Source organism: Marmota flaviventris, chromosome 9, assembly GCF_047511675.1.
Source record: "Marmota flaviventris isolate mMarFla1 chromosome 9, mMarFla1.hap1, whole genome shotgun sequence".
NCBI classification, from domain to species: Eukaryota; Metazoa; Chordata; class Mammalia; order Rodentia; family Sciuridae; genus Marmota; species Marmota flaviventris.
The window spans coordinates 99,564,721-99,571,705 of record NC_092506.1 but is presented as its reverse complement, the minus strand read 5'-3'; positions in this window follow the sequence as shown (position 1 = coordinate 99,571,705).

Genomic DNA, 6,985 nt, shown 5'->3' with positions numbered 1-6,985 from the left:
AACGAACACTTTACAGAAAAAGAAATACAAATGGTCAACAAATATATGAAAAAAAAATGTTCCACTTCTGGCAATTAAGAAATGCAAATTAAAACTACACTGAAATTTTATCTTATTTCAGGCAGAATGGCAACAATCAAGAATACATATAACAATAAATGTTGGCAGGGATGTGGGGTGAAAGGTATACCATACATTCCTGGTTGGACTGCAAATTATTGTGACCATTTTGAAAAGCAGTATGGAGATTTCTCAAAAAACTTGGAATGGAACCACCATTTGACCTAGTTATACAACTCCTCAGTATATATCCTAAGGAGTTAAAATCACCATACTACAATGATGAAGCCACATCAGCATTTACAGCATCCTAATTCACAACGACTAAGCTAAGGAGCCAACCTAGGTACCCTTCAACAGATGAATGGATAAAGAAAATGTGGTATATATACACAATGGAGTATTACTCAGCCATAAAGGAGAAGGAAATTATGACATTTGCCAGTAAATTGATTGAACTGGCAATCTGCTAAGTGGAATAAGCCAGTCCCCCCAGACCAAAGTTTGAATGTTCTCTCTGATATGTGGAAGCTAATCCACAATAAGGGGGTGGAGGCAAATAGAAATTCAGTATATTTTTGTTTATCTAATATTCAAAAAGCAATAAAGGAAAGGAAAAGGCATAGGAAAATGAAAGTGGAATGAATCTGAAATAATTTTTCTATGTACATATGTAAAAACATCACAGCAAATCCCACCCAAGTGTCCATCTACCAGAATGAGATCCTAACTAGAATAAGATATATTTCATGCTTATATAGTTATATCAAAATGGATTCTACTGTCTTGTATAACTAAAAAGAACCAAAATAATGCCCCACAAAATGGAGGTAATCACTGAAGGATTACCTCCATTTTGTGGGGCATTATATTAATAAAGTAAGCCAGACATAAAAAAGACAAGTACCACATGTCCTGTCATATGTGGAAGCAAAAAATGAAAAAACAAAAGTTGACCTGACTGTGGAATAGTGGTTAATGGAAACGGAGAGGGGTAGATAAATGGAGGTTGGACTTGATCAGTATACTCTGTGTGCACATGTGGAATTATTGCACTTAACTCTTTAGTATATACAATTAATTCTTGTTTGTCAATAGTAGACTAACTATTTTAAAAATATTTTCTAATTGTGCTTACATGAGGTATTCAGGTGTTTAACATATAATGAATAAACCAAAATATTGTGCTTTCTGTGATCACCAAAAGTATCAGCATGCTTACTGAATAAAGAACAGATTGAATTAGAAAAGGAAGAAAGGAAGAAAGGAAGGGAGGGTATAGAGTGATTATGGGTACTAGCAGAATAAAATGACCCTTAAAGCCAGGATGTTCATTAAAGAGTGTGGAGATTTCATTATTTGAAAGCAACTCTGTTGGTAACAGCCCTGCTTCCCACTGAAAGTGGAATGAATGTGGAATGAGTCTGAAATAATTTTTCTATGTATATATGTAAAAACATCACAGTGAATCCCACCCAAGTGTATATCTTCACACTCATGCTGAAACAACTGATACTCAATACCTGTATCCAGCCATCCTAGTTCATCATGGTCTGTGAGCTTCTTTGTCCTCGATTATTACTAACAAACTTCTAAGCATTTTGATTTAAATTATTGTTAAGGGAAATATATAAATTAGATATGTGACCTTGGAGAATCTCCTAATTCCACGTAATACTGTTGTTCACAATCTTCTACATAAAAGTTTTTATAATACTATTAAAAAAAAAAACAATGTGGATTCTTCACTGTCAGATTGCTACTACACAGCACTTACATGATCCTTTCCTGGGCACCATTCTCAGAATGGACTTGGCTTAAATTCTAACCTCAGTTAAATAGTATATGACTATATCTAAGGGATTTTGGGGGAGCTGTTTAATAAAGATAAAATCAAGAATGTTCATTAATTCCAAGGACTACAGTAACATTTTCCAAAGAGTATTCCATGGAAACCTGGACGCACTGAATGCTATGCTCTGTGGACAAAGGAATTCACTGTAAAATAAGATCAGAAACATTCTGCACCCTAACTTTCTAATTTTGAGAAATACATTAATTACTATATTAATGGTTCTGAGAATATTTGCAGATGAACTTGTTTCATTTTTCGTAACCAATCATTTTCCATATTGATTTACTAAAAACTGCCTTATTCTCCCAAGGTACATATTAATCACAATTCACTGACTTACTAAACTTATTTAATTGTGAAAATAATTAAATTTTTTAATTTAATTACCAATTAAATTAAATTACCAATTTTAGAATATTTCTATCATCCCCCAAAGATCCCTCATACCCATACGCAGTCACTTCTTGTTTCCACCTCCAGCCCTAGGCAACCATTAATCTGCTTTTTGTCTCTAGACCTATTCTGTTTATTTTATATAAAGGTAACCATTTAAAATTGGCCTTTTGTGTCTGACTTTTTTCACTTAGCACATTTTTGAGGGTTTATCCATGTGGCATCATGAATCAGTATTTTATTCCTATTTATTTCTAGATATTATTCCACTAGGAAGATATACCATATTTTATTTATTTATTAGTCAATAGGCATTCAGGTTGTTTCCACATGTTGGCAACTCTGAATAATGCTGCTATAAATATTTATGTACAAATTTTTGTGTGTTCATAAGTTTTCACATCTCTATGCCTAGGAGTGGAACTGCTTTGTTTATAACGATATTTAGCCTTCTGAGAAACTGCCAAGTTGTCCTCCAAAGTGGCTGTTCCCTTTTACAGAAGCTCTATTCCATGTATGACACGCTGAGAGGATAGGGCCCTAATTAGTCCCCAAATCAACTTTCTTTATGAGGAAGAAAAAAAAAAAGCCCAAGAAGAACTAAGCATAAATGGGCCACTGTCCCTGTCTTGAGTTTTGGAACAGCATCAGAGGTTTAGCTCAGGTTAAAAGGCAGGACATAAACACAGTATGTTGCAAAGGTCTTCCCAAGAGAAGTGTCTTTACTTAGAACATAATGAGGGGAGTTTGATCCTAAAGAAAATCTCAAAAATAATAGAGATAATGATTTAAGTAATCAGAGGTGATTGGTAGCTCCTTAAGAGCAACAATCAAAACCACAGGCCAATAGTTTACCAGAGGAAATCATTCAGACATCTAAGCAGGGCCCTCTGGTATTGGAACAAACCTCAAATGCCTGTTGCAAAGGGGAGCCCATGCAAAAGGGCTTGTATTTAATTGGATTAGACTGTGGAGTAATTTATGTCCCAGAACACTGAAGGGAACAGTGAAGCAACCAGTCAGCAATTAATGGAGGCTAACATTAATTGCTGAGTGTCATACCCATAGTCAGACAGCTTAATAAATAAGGGCAAGCAATGGTCAAAGAGAAACATTATAAAACCACTGTTATTTCAAGATGATTGTATATGTGCCAAAGGCTACACCTGAGAAACAACATGAGATACTCTATACAGAAGTGGGGTTTACAAAATCATCTGGTCAAATCAATTAAAAAAAAAAAACATTAAACTTTACATGGTGGAAACTGGTGCATAAGTTGCCTAATTGTTTTCTGAAATATCCAGTTTTCAAAAAAAAAATGATCAGACATGCAAAGACACAAGAAAGTGTGATCCACAAACATGAAAAAAAGCAAGCAATAGAAACTTCCTTTAAGAAGGCCAACATATCGAGAAGGAAGATGGCGGCGAGGGGAGTGCATCGCCGCCGTGTGCTGCTTCACTGTGTGGGAGTATGACAAGTCAGGACGGCTAAAGGAGATCTTGTTAGGAATTTCCAGCAATAGTGGGATGCTCCGGAACCTGGAGGAAGGATTTCCATCGCACGAGGATCAGCTACGGGGACTCAAACGCGAGAGGTTTGTCGCACGGAGGGTAACACTGCTTATTCAGCAAATCGCCCTGCGGCTAGAGTCTGCAGCGCATGCTGGGATAGAGACGCAGGGTTACAGCTCTGCAGTTTCTGCCAGCCGCGCAAGCACCATACTCAGGGCTGAATTCTGGGTTCGAGACGGGGGAAGGAAGCGGTCCATCTCGGTTCTCCACACCGGTCAGACCACAGAGGAGGCCAGCAGCCACCATGTCGGTAAACTGACGTCACCTTCCCTGTTTTCGACTGACCGCAGCTCATTCAGCCATAGATCAGGTAATTTCAGGCTGTAATTCGCCTGCGGCTTGCAGACAGATTGCTAGGGTTCAGCGCCTGGGTGCTTCTTAGAACCTGATCCTATCGGAGCGAACACCGAGCGCGGGGCGGCCGAGTTCCGGCTCCCGGAACTGTCCCAGAACCGCCCTGGCCCAGGGCTGCGGAGCCTGCGGAGGCTGCTTCTTGGACCCTGCTCCTATCAGAGCACACACCAAGCACTAAGCAGCCGAATTACGGCTCCCGGAACTGAGCCCGCGGGGACTGCTTCTTGGAGCTTACAATATAGGAGCTTACACAGAGCACGGAGCGGCCGAGTTCCAGCTCCCGGAACTTCCCTGGCCCGGGGCTAGGAGCCCACGGAAACTGCTTCTCGGTCCGGGTCCTGCGGAGGGCCGGTCAGGACTCACCCGTTGCATTGGTTGCCCGGCAAGGGGAACGAAATGCTGCCATTCGCATAGGATACCAACATGGCAGAGATCTGATGTCAGCAGAAAGTGGCGGAGGAGAGAACTTCATCAATACCAGCGGTGACATAAGCAGTTGGTCTCCTGGTAGGGGTGGTGAGGCACAGTCGCCTGAGTCTCCTCAATTTGTCGTCGAGCCAGAGGGGAGGAGCCGGGCCGCTGCCAGCGCCCGGAGCAGGCCCAGCGGCTCGCCAGCGTGGTGACCGCGTGACCCCAATTGGAGAGGGGGCGGAGCGGAGCTGCCACCCGCACCCGCAAGGTGGGCAGACCCGCGACCCAGTGGTACATGGGCGTGGTAGGAGGGGCAGGGCAGAGCCGCCGTTTGCGCTTGCAAGGTAAACAGACCTGTGACAGCCTGGCGGGTCAGGCCCAGTGGCCTGCCAGTGTGGTACACACGTCACCCCAACTGGAGTAGGGGCAGAGCAGATCCTTCTCCCACGCCCGGATTAGGCCCTGCTGGTGTGGTGGTCACGTGACCCCAATTGGAGTGGGGGCGGAGCGGAACCGCCACCCGTGCCCGCAGGGTGAGCAGACCAGTGATCAACCTGCAGATCAGGCCCAGGGGTCCGCAGGCGTGGTAGGAGGGGCAGGGCAGATCCACCGCCCGCGCCTCCAAGGTAGGCAGACCTACAACAGACCGGCGGATCAGGCCCAGGAGCCTGCCGGCGTGGTACAAACACCACCCTAATTGGAGTAGTGGCAGAGCAGAGTCGCCGCCCGTGCCAGGAACAGGCCCAGCGTCCTGCAGGCGGGGTAGTCACGACACCCCAATTGGAGTAGGGGCAGAACAGAGCCGCCGCCAGCTCCCAGAACAGGCCCAGTGACCTGCTGGCGTGGTAGCCACGACACCCCAATTGGAATAAGGAGAGAGCAGAGCCGCCGCCCGCACCTGCAGGAAAGATACGCAAGCAGTATGAAAAGACAAGGAAAGAAAGGACCACAAGCAATGCAGGTCAACGCAACTTTAGAAGAGGTAACAGCTGCAGCAGATAGAATGTCAGATAAAGAATTCAGGATATACATGCTTCAGATGATCTGGAGTATCAAGGAAGACATTAAACAGCAAAATCTGACAATGAAAGATCACTTCGACAACGAATTACGCAAACAAATCCAGGAAGCAAAGGATCAACTATACAGGGAGATAGAGGTTATAAAAAACAAACAAACAGAAATCCTAGAAATGCATGAAGCAATAAACCAACTTAAAAACTCAATGGAGAATACTACCAGTAGAGTAGAACACTTAGAAGATAGAACATCAGACAATGAAGACAAAGTATTTCAACTGGAAAAGAACATAGACAGCTCAGCAAGACTGTTAAGAAACCATGAGCAGAACATCCAAGAAATATGGGATAACATTAAGAGACCAAACTTAAGAGTCATTGGGATACAGGAAGGTACGGAGCTCCAAACCAAAGGAATGAGAAATCTATTTAATGAAATAATACAAGAAAACTTCCCAGACTTGAAGAATGAGACAGAATCCCAAATCCTAGAAGCCTACAGGACGCCGAATGTGCAAAATCATAAGAGATCCACACCTAGACACATTATAATGAAGATGCCCAACATACAGAATAAGGAGAGAATTTTAAAAGCTACAAGAGAAAGGAAGCAGATTACATTTAGGGGTAAGCCAATCAGGATAACAGCTGATCTTTCAACACAGACTCTGAAAGCTAGAAGATCCTGGAATAACATATTTCAAACACTGAAAGAAAATGGGTTCCAACCAAGAATTGTGTATCCAGCGAAATTAAGCTTCAGGATGGAGGATGAAATTAAAACCTTCCACGATAAACAAAAGTTTAAAGAATTCGCAGCTAGAAAACCATCTCTTCAAAACATCCTCGCCAAAGCATTACAGGAAGAGGAAATGGAAAATAACAATGAAAACCAACAGTGGGAGGTAGGACAGTAAAGGGGGGGGGGAAATAATCAAAGAGGAAAACTAACCATGTTTAGTAACAGAAATAAACAAATATGGCTGGAAGAACAACCCATATCTCAATAATAACCCTAAATGTTAATGGCTTAAACTCACCAATTAAGAGACACAGGCTAGTAGAATGGATCACAAAACAAGACCCAACAATATGCTGCCTACAGGAGACGCATTTGATAGGAAAAGACATACATAGGCTGAAGGTGAAAGGTTGGGAAAAATCATATCACTCATATGGACTTCGGAAACAAGCAGGAGTGTCCATACTCATATCAAATAAAATAGATTTCAAGCCAACGTTAATCAAAAGAGATAAAGAGGGACACTACATACTGCTTAAGGGAACCATACACCAACAAGACATAACAATCATAA